This window comes from Myotis brandtii, unplaced genomic scaffold, assembly GCF_000412655.1.
Source record: "Myotis brandtii unplaced genomic scaffold, ASM41265v1 scaffold349, whole genome shotgun sequence".
Lineage (NCBI taxonomy): Eukaryota > Metazoa > Chordata > Mammalia > Chiroptera > Vespertilionidae > Myotis > Myotis brandtii.
Genome location: NW_005363427.1, coordinates 1,008,780 through 1,028,851, shown reverse-complemented (window position 1 = coordinate 1,028,851; position 20,072 = coordinate 1,008,780). Strand labels below are relative to the sequence as shown.

The 20,072-nt window shown below is 38.6% G+C and overlaps 1 long non-coding RNA gene across 3 annotated transcripts in view; it reads left to right on the top strand.

The window, feature by feature from the left end:
• The window catches only part of LOC102239002, a 90,285-nt gene that overhangs the window by 14,344 nt on the left and 55,869 nt on the right, over nt 1–20,072 (top strand). For all 3 annotated transcript variants that reach the window (XR_001363167.1, XR_313888.2, XR_001363166.1), the window contains one exon: nt 14,847–14,914. This is a non-coding gene — a long non-coding RNA (uncharacterized LOC102239002). The remainder of the gene's footprint in view (nt 1–14,846; nt 14,915–20,072) is intronic.

Here is a 20,072-nt window from a genome sequence, read left to right as displayed (position 1 = left end):
CGAGAGCCCCAGGGCTGGTGGGAGCCCTGATTTCTAGTGTTGGCTCGCCTCCCACAAGCCATTTGTCCCAGGAGAGACTTCTTTTTTTCTCATCCTGAGAATGAGGACATTGAAATAGTTGAATTCTAATTCTTTCCCTCTTTTTCCTTTGGATTTTAATAATTCATCACTTGAAAATTAAGATTGTACTTACATTTAAAGAAACTATATTGCCAGGATCAGTTAAAAGAATAAAACTATGCAAGCTTCTTTTGACCAATAAATTTTCTGCCTGTGACACCAAATGGGAAATCTTCGACACTATGTGTTAGTGTCGAAGAAACAATTTTTTAAAATACTGTTTTGAAGTTCTAAGTACATGTACATGAATTCAAGTCCCAGGTTGGTTGTTCATCTGCTTTGGGACCTTGGGCATATCATCAATTTCTATAAGCCTCAGTTTTCCCAACTAGAAAATGAATAGAGTAGTACAGTAGCTATGTCTATTTCACAGGGCTGTTCTGAGGATCAACTAAAAACATTCATGAGTGAAGGCTCTTTATAAATAAAAAAGAGCTGTAAAAACATCAATTATCATTAGGACTATAATGACACAGCCTTTGTGAGCAGTAACCATCTGTTTGTTGTGGCTGTCACTATCAAAAATGAAATGGGAAAACAGCCCAAGGGTATTTCATTTATATACACCTTGACTTTTGTTCCCACTTCCCTTTTGGGGGATTGGGTAGGTAAGCTGACACTGTATTTAAGATATAAGTACATTCCCCAAAGCCACTGAAATATAGAGCTGGAAGGGACAATGGGGTTATTTTAGCAAATCCCCCTCTTTTAAAGATGCAGTCTAGGAAGTGATACTGATTTACCGAAGGTAACAGAGCTGCTTCAAGGTAAAACCAAAACTAAGATCAGTAACTGTTCGCAGTTTAAACCCTGATTTGTGCAATTACGTCTCCAATTTTGGTTAAGCACTAAAGTAAATAACGATTTATTTATTTTTTCTTTAAGATGTTCGGATTCTCCATTTCCCTCCTCCCAAATTTTCTGACATAGTTTGCTTATCTCATATTTCACAGCTCCCACTTGCATTCTGGTGGTGGTAACCTCTCCCGCCAGAGAAGAGTGTCCGTCACCTCTCACCCAAAGCTACACCCTCCACCCCCACATGTGCCCTTGATTCTCACCCTGCTTGCCTTCTCTGAGATTTATTCTAGCACAGCGGTTCTCAACCTGTGGGTCGCAACCCCTTTGGCGGTCGAACCGACCCTTTCACAGGGTTCACCTAAGACCATCCTGCATATCAGATATTTACATGACGATTCATAACAGTAGCAACATGACAGTTATGAAGTAGCAACGAAAATAATTTTATGGTTGGGTCACAACATGAGGAACTGTATTTAAAGGGCCAGAAGGCTGAGAACCACTGTTCTAGCAGTTATCTGTGTCCTATATTATTTTTCATTCTGCTGGCTCTTCTTGGCCTATGAAGGTGCCCAAGTTTGCTGTAGAATTTTCTTTTTACTTCATCCTACATACTGCTCTTTTTAAACACTTGGCTACTGGAAACAGACATGGATAAGCAAAGTCACCACTTTCTCAACTTCCATTCATTTTCTTTTCTTTTACTTCATTGTTTTTTATTGTGGTAAAATACACATAACCTAAACTTTTCCATCTTAACTATTTTACATATACAGTTTAGTAGTATTAAATACATTCACATGGTTGTGCAGCCATCAGCTCCATCCATCTCCAGATCTCTTTTCACCTTGAAAAACTGAAACTTTGTCCCCAATAAACAATAACTCCTCATTTCCCCCTCCCCTGAGCCCTGGCAACCACCATTCTACTTTCTGTCTTTCTGATTTTTTCATGTATTCCTTGTGCACTGTTGTATTCGCACAGTGACAAGTGCTTGGTGGTAGCCCAGCACTCATCCTCTGCTCTGCCCCCTCCCCACTTGTTGCACTTGGTTTTTTGACTTCTCTTGGAGAGAACCTGCTGCCCAGCTTTGGGGCATTTTTCCTTTTTTTCTTTGGTCTCTGTGATCCCTTCTTAAGATCTTCTAGACTAGCTTCCTCCTCCTCTTCTAATTTTTTTTTTTTAATTAAATCTTTATTGTTCAGGTTACATTTGTTCCTCTTTTTTTCCCCCCCATAACTCCCCTCCTCCCAGTTCCCACCCCACCCTCCGCCCTCCCCTCCATAACTCCCCTCCTCCCAGTTCCCGCCCCACCCTCCGCCCTCACTCCCCATCCACTGTCCTCATCCATAGGTGCACGATTTTTGTCCAGTTTCTTCCCGCATCTCCCATTCCCCTTTCCCCCCCAAGAATAGTCAGTCCATTCCCTTTCTATGTCCCTGATTCATTATAATCACCAGTTCATTCTGTACATCAGATTATTTATTCACTTGATTCTTAGATTCACTTGTTGATAGATGCATGTTTGTTGTTCACAATTTGTATCTTTACCTTTTTCTTCTTCCTCTTCTTAAAGGATACCTTTCAGCATTTCGTATAATACTGGTTTAGTGGTGATGAACTCCTTTAGCTTTTCCTTATCTGTGAAGCTCTTTATCTGACCTTCAATTCTGAATGATAGCTTTGCTGGATAAAGTAATCTTGGTTGTAGGTTCTTGGTATTCATCACTTTGAATATTTCTTGCCATTCCCTTCTGGCCTGCAAAGTTTCTGTTGAGAAATCAGCTGACAGTCGTATGGGTATTCCCTTGTAGGTAATTGAGTCTCTTTCTCTTGCTGCTTTTAAGATTCTCTCTTTGTCTTTTGCTCTTGGCATTTTAATTATGATGTGTCTTGGTGTGGTCCTCTTTGGATTCCTTTTGTTTGGGGTTCTCTGCGCTTCTTGGACCTGTAAGTCCATTTCTTTCACCAGGTGGGGGAAGTTTTCTGCCATTATTTCTTCAAATAGGTTTTCAATATCTTGCTGTCTCTCATCTTCTGGCACCCCTATTATTCTGATGTTGGTACGCTTGAAGCTGTCCCAGAGGCTCCTTACACTATCTTCGTATTTTCGGATTCTTTTTTCATTTTGCTTTTCCGGTTGGGTGTTTTTTGCTTCTTCGCATTTCAAATCTTTGGCTTGATTCTTGCGCTCCTCTGGTCTGCTATTGGGTGTAATATTCTTTATTTCAGACCGTGTATGCTTAATTTCTAGTTGTTTCTTTATCATAGCATCGAGGGTCTCATTAGTTTTCGTGAGGCTCTCCAGAAGTTTATTGCAAGCCCTCAAAATTGCGTTTTTTAGCTCTATATCCTCCATTTCTGTCATGTTTTTTTGTCTCCGCATTTTTTATGCTTTCTTGGTGCACCCCCTAGTGGTCTTTGTGCGCAGTCTTGTTCTAGTTGAGCCTTGATTGTTGTAGTTAATACTAGAGGGATTTGACCACCAGGCCGACTGGCTGTGAGAATCAGCTGTGTCTGCTGCAGTGGGAAAACTTCTGTCCTCTGGGGGGGCGCTAATCTAGCCTTTGCCTGCGGCGATCCGGCAAATGGCTCTGCGCAGGGCTTGGGCGGGGCGGGCTCAACAGGGCGGGCGGAGGGAGCCGTTATGGTGCCCTCAGTCCTGTTCCCAGAGGCTCTGCTTCTCAGAACCCCCGGAACCGCTGCAAACCTCGGAGGGAAAGCTGCCTTCCAACTGATGCCAGACACTCCCGCTTCTCCCGTTTGGGTCCGAGTCCCCAGCGATTCGCCCGTATCTGGAGCTCAGAGTCTGAGACTCCCCCCTGACCGAAAACGACAACCGCGCTCTCAGCCACCAGCCCGCTTTGCGCGCGCACCTCCGCACCTGAGTTTTTTCCACACTGCGCCTCCTCTGAGCCTCGGTGTGCTGTTATTTTTCCTTCTAGTTGAAGAGTCTCTCCTCAGCCAGCCTTCCTGTGGTTCTGGGTGATGTCCGTTCCGTCTTTTAGTTGTATTTTTGAAGTGGTTGTTTGCGGCAGCAGTCTGCGGTGTTTACCTATGCCGCCATCTTGGACTCTCCCTCTTCTAATTTTTTAAATGATGCTCTTCTGCAGTGGAATTAAGCAACAACCCATGGTCATCTACCCATTCTCCCTGTATTTATATTCACCAGCCAGGGGTGGGGGCTCTTTCCACACACTCTTAACACACCGAGCCTCCATGCCGTCAGACCCTTCTCTTTTCTTCCTTCAACATTCAGCCCAAATGCCTTCCTCAGTGAAGCCTTCACTAGCAACTTCAGTTGCAATTCTACTGTTCCTCTACTAGCCCTGATTTCTTTTTTTCTTTCTTTTCTTTTCTTTTATTTTTACATCACCATTTATCCCCACTATACCTTCTTCCACCTCCACCCGCCTTACCCCGCAATCACCACTGTTGTCCGAGTCCATGAGTTCTTTCTTTTCCCCCCCTTTTTGCTCAATCCCTCCACCCCCAACACTAGAGCTGTCTGCCTGTTCTCTATGAGCCTGTCTCTATTTTGCTTGTTAGTTCAGTTTGTTCATTAAATTCCTCATATGAATGAAATCATATGGTACTTGTCTTTGAGTGTGTAAAATAGCTATGGTACATTTACACAATGAACTACTATTCGGCCATAAAAAGGAAGAATATTTTATCCTTTGCGACAGCATGGATGGACCTGGAGAACATTATGCTAAATGAAATAAGCCAGCCAGAGAAAGACAAGCTCTGATTTCAATGTTATGAAGATTCCCCTTTGCCCCACCCTAAAGCTGATGTGTACTTCGGGGGCAGAGACTGGCTGATTCTTCCCTGTCAGACTTAGCCCTCACTGTAGGCCAGGGGTCCTCAAACTACGGCCCGCGGGCCACATGCAAATACAAATATTGCATTTGTTCCCGTTTTGTTTTTTTACTTCAAAATAAGATATGTGCAGTGTGCATAGGAATTTGTTCATAGTTTTTTTTAAAACTATAGTCCGGTCCTCCAATGGTCTGAGGGACCCCTGTTTTAAAAGTTTGAGGACCCCTGCTGTAGGCCCTCAGTCAGAGCTGTATAAATGAAGGAGAGCATTCATTCAAGTATACTTCCTCTATACTAAGTGCTTTTCTGATTAAGAGACTGAAAATTGTTCAACCATAGGAAACATGAGTATACAATCAGTAAAGAGAGGTTCACATTGTACTTTCTTGTGTGGATCTATGATATTGGCCACTTTATTCAATATCATTATTTTACACAAAGTATCAGTGTGCTACATAGAATAATGGCCCTCCAGAGCTGTCTATGTCCTAATCCCTGGAACCTGTGAACTTGTTAAAGGGGAATTACAGTTGCAGATGAAATTAGGGTTGCGACTCAGCTGACTTTAAAATAGAGGTTATCTTAGAATTACAAGGGTCCTTAAAAATGGTGCTGTAGGATAGCCTTATAGCTAAGTTCCTGGTCTGCTGAGGGTCTTAAATTGCCTTGAATATTGTCTTTGGTTAATGCTTCATTGATAAATTCCTTCTCGAACAGAGAACTGTATCAGTTTTTGTGATATTAGCTCTAGTGAAAGAAAGGCACTTTTATTGAATGCTTATCCGAGTCAGGTGCTTTACATACATTACCATATTTAATGTGCTAAATAACCCAAGAAGTGGATATTATTAAATCATTTTATGGATGAGGAAACAGGCAGTGTTTAATTTGCACAAGGTCACACTGGTGAGCCTCAGGTTTTATTGCACACAAAGAGAAAAATTCTGAGGTGTGACATTTTAACTTTTGCAAGGCATGCTCGTGGTTTATACTGTCTAATGTTATATTTCAAAATCTTGCCTTGAAATTTGAAAGTTCAAGATTAATTTGTAATTTGTATTTTATTGAAGCACTATGACTGACTATAATAGGCATGTATAAAATAGAAGACAAAAATTAACCATAAGTCCAACAAAATCTTGATTATACTTTTGCATAGTTTTCAGTCCCTTTTTTGCATATGTATGTTGTCATTTCCCACAGCTGTAATCATAGTCATATTTTAAAATTATTATATTTTATTAAAACTTTAATTTTTAATAAATTTTTTCCTTTTATTGAATTTGTTGGGGTGACACTGGTTAACAAAATTATACAGGTTTCAGGTGTACAATCCCACAACACATCATCTGTACACTGTATTGTGTGTTCATCACCCCAAGTCAAGTCTCCATCAATCACCATTTATCCCTCCTGTACCTCCTCCACCTCCCCCAACTCTACCTCTCCCTCAGCAATCCCCACACTGTTGTCCGTGTCTATGAGTTTTTTCTCTTTTTTCTTTTTTTGCTCAGCCCCTCCACCCCTAGTCCCCCAACCCCTCCCACAGTTGTCAGTCTGCTCTATCTATGAGTCTGTCTCTATTTTACTTGTTAGTTCATTTTGTTCATTAGATTCCACATATGAGTGAAATCATATGGTACTTGTCTTTGTCTGACTGGCTTTGAAAACACAAAGTGTCTTTATAATTCTTATCTTTAGTAAACAATAGGTTGTTTCCAATTGTTTTAATATTAAAAGTAATGTTGAAAGAACAATCCCTATCTGGGACATGCTGTTCTCTTGGCGGAGAGAAGGAGCACAATCCCAACCACACAACATAGTTAAAACCTCTGCTTGGAGGTGGTCTGCGACATATCTGCTTACATTTTCATTAAAGTGTGTCATAGGACCAAACCCAAAGTCAGCTAAGTGAAGACATACACTTTCCCCCATGATGATGGGCAGGATGAGTAATTCTGTTATAGAGAGGGAGAAATAGTTGGGAATAATTATCCCATCTACCACTGAGAGGGGGAAAAGATGATTACAGGTAGAACAAAAAATAGAAACAAGAACTAGCACATATAGACAGGTAGGTAGGTTTTGAACTTAAATTCTGACCTGAGCAGAATTGTGTATGGAAAGCATGTTGCACTTTGCTTGACTTGTTAAATATTGGGCTCCTTGAATGATGCGATTTTGCCATGGTACTCAAAATGCTATTTTAGTGGCCCTGTTTGGATGCAACTTGACTTTCTTTGGTTTTGACTCAAATACACACAACAATGTTGATTTTCTAGTCATTAAAGAAAAGATAGGTTTAATTTCTAGATTATTCTCCTGAAATGCTATTTAAAAAGTGCATAATCACCAGGGAGCCAATTCCCGATCCCAAGTCCCAAGGGGTGTGGTAAGAGTAGGAATCAACTTTTCCCAGGTTATCATTTATCTTTGTTACTTAAAGGGTGGTCCAAGGGCCATCAGCATTCCCATCACCTGGGGAGCTTGATAGAAATGAGGCATCTTACACTCCCCTTCAGACTTACTAAATCAAATTCCGCATTTCAAAAACATCCTCAGGGGATTTGTATGTACATTAAAATCCAAACAGCTCTGATAGATGTTTCTTGGAAATGCTGTTTCAAAAAATAAGTTTTCTTTTAAAATTGTTTCCCTTTCCATTTGACCATGATTAAGACATCAGTAATATTTAGGTAATACTTTAAAAAATCTTTTTTAGTATATACAGTATTTAAAATAGGCATAGTTAGAACATTAATAATTTAGAATTGTTCTTTTTTTTCCAACTTCTAAGAAAAACAGTTATTTTACCTAAGAGGTTTAGTCTTTTTTAAGCTGTTGGTCCTTGGCATTTTGCTTGGTTTTTTTTTTGTTTTTCTTTTAATTTCAAAAGTCTTATATTACAGATCAAACTCAAACAAAGTATTACAAGTAATCCAACATGTAATGGTTAAAGTCTTTGGAACAAAATGATCATTCTTAAACTAAAGAATCTTTTGTGCTACTTCTCCCTGCTCTTTGATAGTAATCTTGTTCTTGAGTTTCCTTATTGCAGATTGTGTGTCAGACGATCCAGACACTGAATGAAGCAATGTTTAAAAATCTTTTACAAATTCTGAGATGCTCAACCAATGTAAAATATTTGTCTGGTTCTAGGGCAAACTACAGCCTGGAGCCAAATCTGTGCCTGTGTTTGTAAATAAACATTTATTGGAACACAGCCATGCCCATTCATTTACTTGATTGTCTATGGCTAATTTCATGATACAGTGGCCTGCCAAGCTTAAACTATTTACCTGTATGGCCCTTTACGGAAAAAGTGTGTCAACCTCTGGTATATATAACGAAGGATAACTTTTGTATGTGTGAAATTCTTGAAAAAGGTGCCTAAAGAATCTTAATTTTTTCTTTAAATAGAAAAAGGAGCCAATCTAACATTTGCTAAGTTTTTATTTATTCTTTTCTTTCGAATTATATATTTGTATTAGGGCTGAGCATGAACACAGGTTAAGTTAACTTTGCCACTTTTTGGACCTATTTTTAGTTTTTCAACCAGCTCTTTTCAAAGTCCTGAAGTTAATGCTGTCAACCAGATGCTGATTTTACTATACAAATGCAGTAGGACATAAATGAATTGTGTGCACTTTTATATATTTTGTGAATATATACTATTTCCCTCCAACCTTAGTCTCTTCCTTCCCTGGGGTGCCTCCTTGTGGTGGGCTATGGGACCTTCACGGACAAACTCTTACTTAGCTTAGTCATGGAGGAAAGTGAATCAGTAATGGCTGACTCATCCCATACCCTGCTCAGAGTAAGAAACCCTATCATATATGTATGAGAGATGAATCATTAGACCAACAACTTGCTGGTGGATACAAGTTGGAGAAAAATTCCCTTTTTTATTCTCAACACTTTTCCTTTAACTATAAATGGGTTTAGATTAAACATTAAAAAGAATAAATTACTCGTTAGGGCTTTTTAAAAACAATCTGAATCTACATTTTAGTTAATTTAATATTCTTCATACTTTTTATATGGTTGTATATATGTATAGTATTATAAATAATATTATTTATAATATTTATTATTTATAGTATTATTTATAATACTATACATATATATGTTTATGTATATATCCACATCTTGTTTGTATATGCATGCATGTGTATAAATAAATCTCATTTTTGGTAAACCCTGATACTGAAAGAGATTAAGAGGAGAGGCTGTGATTGTACCCTTTACAGGCCACTTCTGTATCTGAACTCCCACCTAAGTGATAAATTTTTCTCAGGTAGGTGTTAATCCATCACTCATTTATTAGTCAGCAAACAGGAGAATCTTCAGCAAAGAATCACATCTAGTGTTTTACTTTCCACTTAAGTTACTTCTAGGTAAAATATGTTGACAGAGCACAGGAATTCACCAATATTTCATTGATCCAAATAGCTACAATAGTAACTGCTGAGTTTTGATATAAAGACTAGAACATTCTCAAACTCCAGATAAAGATTATAACATTTGTTTGCAACTATTGTCAGGAAAACACACCTGTACTAAAAAATCAATTGTTCAGCTATACATGCTGGGACTTGATATCTTATGTTCCAAAATATAGTGATAACGAGCAAAGTTATGAATTAGCTTATTCTGTATACAGCTTTCACTAGTCTACCTGGATAAAGATAAAGGAAGATGTGCTATTCATAAGAATTGACAGATCTGGGATAGATTCAGCACAAATGGCACTTTAGAGACATTTGAAACTATGGCATTCAACAAAATGTTCTTATAGTTTAAAATATATTCATTCCAAAATGTTGCCAAGGATCTGAGTGCTGTGAACAGCTTGCAACTGAGATTTGTGTGGTTGCTATTCTAGGGCAAAAGTCCTAGAATAAGCAAATGGGAAATAATATCAGGGTGGTAAATATTACTATAGTAACAACTTACTAAGAATAATGTGCTTTATTATCTATATAATAAAAGCCTAAGTGATCGTTAAGGCAGAATGACCAGAACGAGTGGTCTCTATGATGTGCTCAATGCAGGAGATGCCCCCTGGTGGTCAGTGTGCTCCCACAGCCAACCTCCTGTGGCCCCTCCCCCCACCAGCCAACCTCCTGCGGCCCGATCACCAGCCAGGCCTCACCAGCCAGGCCGAGGGACCCCACCCATGCACGAATTCGTGCACTGGGCCTCTAGTGTGGAATAATATAAAATGTTACATTTTGAGTGACTTTCTAATGCCTTGTTTAGTTCAGATAAAATCACGAGGAGGTGCGAAGCCCTGAGAGAAAGCAATGTCATTCCATTTGTTTTTCTTAGCATGGCAATACTAACATATACTCTTCAAATGAAATAATAGTATTCTGGGGAAGTTAATTATATCTTTTTAAATTCCATTATATAAAGTAACTCTTAATCATGAAATTCTTTAAACACAACCTGGATCTTTTGGGTTGCCTTTCATTTGACTTGTTTTCATTTTTAGTAGGGTAAAAAGGGCCACATAATTATGAAAGCCATTTTTTTTTATAATGAAGTACGGACAACTAGTTTTTTGATCATCTTCTATTGTAGTGTTCTCAACCCTAGCTGCACATTACATCATCTGGAGAATTTTTTATAGAACTTCTGTGCTCTAGCTCAAATTTCTGATTCCTTTTTTTCAAGGTGGGGCATGGTGTGTGTGTGTGTGTGTGTGTGTGTGTGTGTGTGTGTGTGTTTAACTACCTATGAGATTGTAATGTGCAGCCAGATTGAGAATTACTGTTCTGGACCTTTAAGTCATTAATAGCTAACCACATGATACTATGATCTGTAAAATGATTTTTTAAATGTAAGTTTAGGTAGATGTAGTAGGTTTTGACTAGAGTGTCTGTCAGTCTCAGAGATTCCTCCATCTCTGAATTTTTGGGATTTGAATCCATATACCTCAGGAGATGTCGCATTTATTAGCCACCTTGATTGAGACATTTAACAAGGCAACATCTTTGTTATGAAGTAGTTGCAATCTGGTGGCGTTGGATGGGATATCTGAGTTAAAAGGTGGCTTCACTTAGGAGAATGATGGTCTCATCATTCTGCAGTGAAGAATTTCCATAAAACAATCCTGTGAGACTGGTTTTATTCCATCTGGACAATTCAGAACACTGAGGATTAAAGAGGATACATAATTAGGAGGTGGCAGAGCCAGGATTAGCAAGCAGTCTATTTGTCTCTTAAACACATTCTTTTTCCATTTGATCACACTTTCTATGGTCTTGGTTGCTTGTGCTATGAATGCGCAGAATAAGATGGAATAAGGATGAGAGAGCTCATGGGCAGCTCAGACTGCCACGGTGAATACCTGTGTGTGTGAACACATTTGGACTAATTTGAATGAATGATCATTATTGATACATAACATGTATGTCCTTAATATTCACAGCTATAAAGGTTCTCTATTCTTTTCATGTAAAAGTTACATTGTGGTCATCTAACACAAGTAAAAGGGGTTTTTATAATTCTTTTAAAACAAGAACTATTGGAATAGCCTACTACAGTCATATTTGCTGACTGTGTTAAATGTAATTTATTAAGAATTCTGTAAAACTTGTCATCTGATAATGATTTCAAGTGAGGTACCTTCTGATGGTCAATTTCTGTTAACTGAATGCCTTTCATCAGAACTTTCTATGTCAGCACAAGACTGTAAACTTAATAAACATGGGAAATTATCCACCTCCAAATTACAGCAAAGATAATTACAAAAGCAATTTCCATTTATTGACTTTCTGTTATATGACAAGATACTGCAGATATATTCTTTCTAATCCTCATGAGTTAAGTGGGATTCTTATTTTTCAGTAGAGAAAACTACACTTAGCTAAAAGACAAAAGAAACGTTCCCCGAACTTCAGTGATACTAAAGTGGTGGAGCTAAGATTGAAACCCACGTTTTCTGACTCTAAAACCCATGCTTTTAGCTGTCTTGCTAGGGAGACTGTTACTCTGTTAGCAGTGTTTTTTTAAAAATACATGCTTAGCTTTGTTATATTTAGTTACATTTTACTAAACTTCTTCAAAGTGATTGTTCCAAATTAGTTATTCTTATGTCTTAAAGATCCAGTTACCATATGAATTCCCCCCTTTTTAGCTGCTTCTTTGGGGATTTTAAGAAACATTTTATGCATGTATGAACATCTATGAAATGCAATATGCATACAGAAATGTGGTATTAGCAGTTTGCTCCTGAAAGAAGTACTATAAACAAGCATCCATCTAACCACCACCAAGGCCAAGAAATGGAATGATGCTAGGACCACAGAATTCGCCTTCTTTCTTTACAATTATTATCCATTTCTCCCAGAATGAAAATAATTTCCTTGTTATGTTTTTTATTTTACTATCTAAGTATTTATTCATAAATTAGTTTTGCCTGTTTTTAAGCTTTATGTAAATGGATTAATACACTATATATTCTTGCATCTGGCTTTAATTGCTCAACATATTCAGTAATGTCATTTCCTGCATAGCCATCTTGCACATCTTTTGTTAGATTTTTTCCATGTACTTGTTATATTTTGATGTCACCAAAATTGCATACTTTTCAACATTTTATTTCTTAAAAAGTGCCAATTTATTAAATTTATTTTTGAGCTTTGTAATATTCAGCAATCTTGCTAAAAAATTTAAAAGTATAGTAATAGTGAATTCTTTGATTTTTCTATAAATTTAATCTCCTCATCTGTAAACGATATTGTCTTCCTTTTTTTTTTTAAATGTATTTTATTGATTTTTTTACAGAGATGAATAGAGAGAAACATCGATGAGATAGAAACATCGATCAGCTGCCTCCTGCCCACCCCCTACTGGGGATGTGCCTGCAACCAAGGTACATGCCCTTGACTGGAATTGAACCTGGGACCCTTCAGTCCGCAGGCCGACGCTTTATCCACTGAGCCAAACCAGTTAGGGCTTGTCTTCCTTTTTAATCTTTCTATTTTTTCTTACCTTACTGTCATGGCCAAGAGCTCTAGTGCAAATGTTGAATAGAAGAGATGACAGTGGCCCTAGCTGGTTTGGCTCAGTGGATAGAGCGTCAGTCTGCGGACTGAAGGGTCCCAGGTTCGATTCTGGTCAAGGGCACATCCTGGGTTACAGGCTCGATCCCCAGTAGGGGGTGTGCAGGAGGCAGCCAATCAATGATTCTCTCTCATCATTGATGTTTCTATCTCTTTCTCCCTCTCCCTTCCTCTCTAAAATCAATAAAATATATTTTTTTAAAAAGAAGAGATGACAGTGGACACCCTGTCTCATTCTCTTTTGTAAAAGAGAGTGTTTTTGATGCTTTACCATTTAGTATTATGTTTATAGGTTTTTGGTATATATCTTTTTTAGAATAGGAACTTCCCTTTTTTGCTAAGTTTTTTTTAATCAATAGATTTGGCTTTTTCTGTATCTATTGAGATGAAAATATGATTTTTCTTTTTTAATCTACTGATATGGTAAGTTATATTGATTGACTTTAACAAAAATTTAAACTAAGTGTGGATTGAGTTAAATTCAGTTCCATTAGGATGTATTGTCCTTTTTAAAATGTGGGTTTGATATGCTAACATTTTTATATTTTTGCATCTATGATTATGAATGAGATTGACGTACAGTTTTCAGTTCTAGTTGTGTTTTTGTATTTGCTTCAATCTAAACTCCAAGCTACAGAAAGTGCCCTTTGCTCCTGTTCTATGGCAGGGTTTGTATAATTTATCCTTAAATCTTTGTGTTAAGTGTTAATTGCTTCCTTAAATTTTTGGTCGAACTTGCTGGTGAAGCCATCTGGGCATGCAGTTAATTTTTTTTTTTTTACCATGGGAAGGTTTTTAATTATGATTCCATTTCTTAAAGCATCATTCAATTTTTATGTTTCTTGCGACTGTTTTGATAAGTTCTATTTTGTTGTGAATTTTTTTCAATTTGTTCACAATTTTAAACTTTGGAATAAAGTTGATTGAAATATACTCTTTAATTATCTTTATCTGCAATTATGTCTCTTTCTGTTTTATTCATTAGTCTTCATCAAAGATTTAGCATGTTTATTAATCTTATCAAATGGACAACTTATGCCCTTGTTGATCTTCACTATTTTATGCTTTTTAATTTCTGCTCTTATTAATATTTCCTTCCTTGTTCTTTCTTTGGGTTTCTTTTGTTCCTAATGTCCTAATGAGATACATATTTAGCTTTGTTATATTTAGTTGTTCTTATTTTCTAACATTTATTTCTTATTCTAAGTAGCTTTGGCTTCATCCTTACAAGTTTAGTATGTACTAAATTTGTTACTCAGCTGAAAATATTTTTAAATTTGTCTTTCTTCTTTGATCCATGAGTTACTTAGATATATTATTTCATTTTTAAATATATTGGGGTATATTTAGTTTTACAGGACAAAAATTTCTATATCCTTTAGTGTAGTCATGCTATAAATATATATTTTTTCACTTTTGATATTTGAAACTATCTTTCTCACCTTCATGCTTGATGGGAATGTTCAATGGTTATAGAATTCTAGGTTGGAACTATTCTATTCATGTAGTTTCTTTTAGCACTTTGAAGATTCTTTTGCCTTCTGAGTTTAGTAATTTCTTTTTTTGGAGGGCTGGGAGGAAGTCAACTGTCATCTAATTATTGCCCCTTTGAATGTAATTTGCCTTTTTCTTTGGCTACTTGTAAAATTTTACTTGCAGTTTTCTGCAGTTTTCACTATGATGTGGTTAAGCATAGATTCCTTTAGTTCATCCTTTTGGGGGTTATTAGGGTTTCTTGAATCTTAGAAAAATGTATTTAGTGAATTTTGGAAAACTCTCAACCATTGGGGGAAGTTATTTTAAATGATCTGGACCAATTACTGCATTTTTCATACAAGAAAACATAAAGACAAGTATAGTTAAGTTGCTTGAATTTAACGTTGTAATTAATTTGTTGTATTACAGTTATATCTGGTATGATTAAATGCATAAATCCTATCTATATGTCTGTCTATGCTACAGTATTGCCAAACAATGGGGTCTCACACTTTAAGAAAATGATCTGAGTTATCTCTTTTTGGAATTTAGGCTGTGGATGGAATGTCTTGCAAATGGAGTTGACTTCATATTAGAATTACCTGCAAACTCCACAAACAGTAAGTAAAGTTAATAGTGTACTAGGTTTTTATGGCTTCTTACTTATGCCAGTTGTTTTCCATTTTAACTTTACTAGGGACATACTTAAGTTTGTTAATGTTTTATTGTATTTTTTATATTTTAATTTATTATTTTTTATACTTCATTCCCCTTTATTTTTGCCATTATAATGACAATGGAGTATTACTCTTTTAGCAGAGGTGGAGATGCGGCTAGAAAAGCATCAGGTGACCAGAGTTCTCATCTTTTTCCAACCTTTGGGAACTTAGTTTATTTCTGGGAGCCTTCGGTTCCTTTTGTTTCCTTTTATTTATTTTTTGTGCTACTAAATTTTAATATTATTTTGCTTTTATATTAATTTTTTTAAATTACAGCTTACATTCAATATCACTTTGTTTTAGTTTCAGGTGTATGGTTCTTCACTTGTAAAAGGAGGGATTGGATTAGATGATTTTTATACTTGAGCCATCCATTTGTTAACAAAATTCTTTTCCTTGTGGGACTTATGTTATGAACTAAATGTTAGTGTCCCACCAAAATTCATGTTAAAACCCTAACTCCCAGTGTGATGGGATCAGGAGGTGGAGCCTTTGGGGGTGATTAAGTCATTAGGGCTTTGCTCTCATGAATGGGATGAGTGCTTCTATAAAAAAGACTCCAGAGGGCTCCCTTGCCTCCTTTTATTTTATTTTTTAATGTTTTTATTGATTTGGAAGAGAAGAGAGAGAGAGAGAGATGGATCTGCTGCCTCCTGCACTCTCCCTCCTGGGGAACTAGCCTGCAACCGGGGCATGTACCCTGATGGGGAATCTAACCTGCGACCTTTAGATGCATGGGATGAAGCTCAACCAACTGAGCCACATTGGCCAGGGCTCCCTTGCTTCCTCCAGCGGTTCTCAACCTGTGGGTTGCAACCCCTTTGGGGGGTCGAACGACCCTTTCACAGGGGTCGCCTAAATACATCCTGCATATCAGATATTTACATGACGATTCATAACAGTAGCAACATTACAGTTATGAAGTAGCAACGGAAATAATTTTATGGTTGGGGGTCACCACAACATGAGAAACTGTATTAAAGGGTTGCGACATTAGGAAGGTTGAGAACCACCGTTTTAGGCCAAGCGAGGTTACAGTGAAAAGGTGGTTGTCAGTGAGGATGCAGGCCCTCACTAGACACCAGAGCTGCCAGCAGCATGGTCTGGGACTTCCCAGCTTCCAAAATGGAGAGAAATAAATGTTAGTTGTCTATAAGCCATCCAGTTTCTGGTGTTTTGTTATAGCAAAATGGACAAAGATAACATCCAAGAGGCAATATTGCATACTCAGTTGGATAGCTGAGTATGTCTCAGTTTAGCCATTCAAGCTAAAGCTGGACATTTGGGACCCATCCGTGCATAGATAGTATTCAAAATCACGAGCTCAAATGAAGCCACCAAGGCAGGGTGTTGTAGAAGAGAAGAGGAGCCAGCTAAGCACTGAGCCCTGGGGCACCCTGCTGTTGATATTAAAGAGCATCGGTACCAATAAGAAAGGCTGAGCAGCTGTAGCCAGGAATATGGATTAAGAACTAAGAAACCCAAGTATCTTGGGAATCAAGGATGAAAAGTGTTTCAAGAAGAAAAAAGAGTGTTCCGTTGTATCAAATGAGGCTGATAGTGTGGGTAAGATAAGTACTCACAGTTTACTGTTGGCTGTAGCAATGTGGATGTCGTGGGAGACCTTGCCAAAAGCACTGGTTTGGTCAAGGGATGGTGGGAGGTGATCCGCTTTATTGGAGTTCATGAGCATGTGTGTGTGGGGCAGGGGAGGGAACTAGAGCTAGTATAGCAACTCTCTGAAGGAGATTTGCTGGAAATGGGAACAGAGAAATGGGGTTGTAACTGGAAGAGGACAGGTTCTCATTTTTGTTTTTTATTAAGGGAGAAATTGGGTAATTGTAATGATGTTTATATACTGATAAAAGTGGTCCAGTAGAGAAAGAAACATTTATAAGACAGGAAATAGTGGGAACAGTTACAGAACTGATGTTTTTCAGGAGGCAAGAAGGATCTGGTACATGAGTGGGTTGGCCTTCCCTGGGAGTTCAGTATATTCATAGGAGAAAAAGTACAGTTTGTGGGCACATTGGAAGCCATTAGCACTAATGTCAAATATGTTCCATTCTCTGCCTTCTGGACACATGGTCCCTTATAGCTTGGCGGGGTCATGTAACTGACTGTGGCTAGTGTTAAGCAATACCTGTCATTTCTGTGCTATAGCATTTAATTGTCAGCAGGAAAATCTTCAAAAGTTATTCTTCCCTGTGCCACAGTGACTGGTAATGTTCTAGAACAGTGGTTCTCAGCCTTCCTAATGCCGCGACCCTTTAATACAGTTCTTCATGTTGTGGTGACCCCCAACCATAAAATTATTTTCGTTGCTACTTCATAACTGTAATTTTGTTACTGTTATGAATCATCATGTAAATATCTGATATGCAGGATGTATTTTCATTGTTACAAATTGAACATAATGAAAGCATAGTGATTAATCACAAAAACAATATGTAATTATATATGTGTTTTCCGATGGTCTTAGGCGACCCCTGTGAAAGGGTCATTCGACCCCCCAAGGGGTCTCGACCCACAGGTTGAGAACCACTGCTCTAGAAACTGATTGCTCATCAGCCTACACCCCTGAGTAAGGAAACCATAGAGCAGATCCTCCAGCTGACCATTATAGGCATCTAGTGTCCTTTGTTGTTTTAGGCTATTGTTATAGCATTAGCTAGCCTATCCTGAGTGATATGGGAACAGATGTATATAGAAGGACAGATGTAATGGCAGGGGCTTATGGGATGTCTGTCAGGGTTGCAGGTAGTTTTTCAGTGAAATAGGAAGCTGGGAGTGAGGATGGGGGATGAGGCATTGGAGATTTGAAGAGAGAGCAAATGGGATGAAGTAGTCATTTGGGAAAATCGGAGAGTAACTGAATCAGCAAAATGTATCATGATTATCAGATAGCACGCAGGACCCCTTTGAGGTTGGTGGCCATGATCAAAGTGAGTGTCCGTGTGGGTATGTTTTTCTCCAGTAGCTGTTGTCTGAATGAGAATACACATGATGCAGACAAAGAACTGGATTTAAAGAGGGGCTGGGTTTTGCCAGAGGAGGATGACAAAGGGAGAAATTGGAAATGGAGTAAAAGATACATACAAGAGAGTATTTAGCATATTCTTTTAGGACTTTCAGCCTCAGGGCAGTTGACATTGAAGACAGAGGCATAGTAAAGTCAAACTCCTGTCACGTAGAGGGTGGTTTAAAGTTTACAAAGGCACTTAATTTTGCACATGGAAGAATATGAGAAAGGGCAGATGGTACATAAACGTGCCTCTTGTGTGCACGTTTATCCCTTGTGCCCCAGGAAATTACTGCCATGGTGGGCGATGGCTCTCCCTTTCCTTCCTCCCTTCCTCCCTTCCTCCCTTCCTTCGTCCTTCCTTCCTTCCTTCCTTTCTTTTCTCTCTCTCTCTCTCTCTCTCTCTCTCTCTCTCTCTCTCTCTCTCCCTTCTTCTTACATGTACCCATCATCTGTGGTTTAAGCTTAACCATGATTTGCCTTGTCCTTCTTTTATCTTTGCTTCTTTTTCCTTTGTTTCATGGTGAGGTTTGCCTCTCTCTTGGGAAGTTGGGGAGGGAAGAGAGAATGGGAGAATGGGTGGGGTGGGATACCACAATTCAGAATCAGACCCAGGGGTTGGATCAAATCACCTCCCTTTAGAAGTATGTAATTCCCCTAGATAACCTGTGAATTCTCCAAGTTATAACTGATGAAATTGAAGCCTGGAGTTACTTGTATTATTTAAACAATAAGGGGCAATTCTTATAATCATCACACACCCTGCTCTTTTTCTGACATTTTTCCCTTCTGTATAGGAAGTGTTGGCTAATAATGGTAGGCATCGTCCCCAATTCTTCCAGTCGGTTTTAGGTGCACATTGTGCCTCTTCCAGACCACTTAGGTCTAAATAATGTCCCCAAGGACATAAATCAAAGCTTCCATTCTTTCTTTGCAGTTTCTAGGTGACATGCTGATTCTAATTCTGGAACGGCTTATAAGGATGCCCTGTATTGGTGTCAGGTCACTAGAAAGCTGAGCGTCCAGATAGTTAAATGTGTCTCTTTCTTTAGATAGGAACAGGAAAGGGCTGGTTTGAGGAGGTTCTGCTATCTGCTTTGGTACTGAGCTTGAACCCTGGACTGAGGATCCCAGGTGACCATTATCATCATTACGTGCCCCCTACCCCCTGATTTTTGGGGAGGAAGCTCACCAGGAGGCCTTTGTGCAATACCAGAGAGAAACAATATGAGTTGGTCATGCAGATGGTGTCATGGATGGCGTCAGGAACCTGGTATTGCCCATGAGGTGGGAAGGGACAGATCTTGCCACTGGGGGAAGTTATCTCTGGCCTCCAGGAGTCCCTAGTACTCTTGTCAGCACTTTCTTCTTGGTGTCACTACCATCTTTGATACTGCTTATTAAGAAAATGAACATCTTGCCCTAACCGGTTTGGCTCAGTAGATGGAGCGTCGGCCTGCGGACTGAAGGGTCCCAGGTTCGATTCCGGTCAAGGGCATGTACCTTGGTTGCGGGCACATCCCCAGTAGGGTGTGTGCAGGAGGCAGCTGATCGATGTTTCTCTCTCATCGATGTTTCTAACTCTCTATCCCTCTCCCTTCCTCTCTGTAAAAAAATCAATAAAATATATTTTTTTAAAAAGAAAATGAACATCTTTGAGAAAGTGAGACCTTCAAACCACGTAAAGGGTCATTTATCAGCAGCTCCCATGGCTAGATTTGGGGACGATGGGTGATGAAGACTGATAGGGCCAGGCCTTGCATAATTCATACTTTAAGTTCCTGTCTGCTTGATGGTATGTGAATTTGGGGACTTTGGAGAATTTTCTGATTTCAGCTTGGGACCACAAATTATTGCTTGAGCCATAACCTTTTACACTGCTTGGTCTCCTCTCTTCTTTGTTCTTCATATTTGCACCAGAATGTACCTGGCTAGGTACTTACTTCAGCCTTTTCTAGGCCATTAATCCCCTCTGAGGGCTCCCCCAGGATAAAGCCTGACAGGTTTGCTGCTTTCTGATTTTTTTATCTTCTTTAC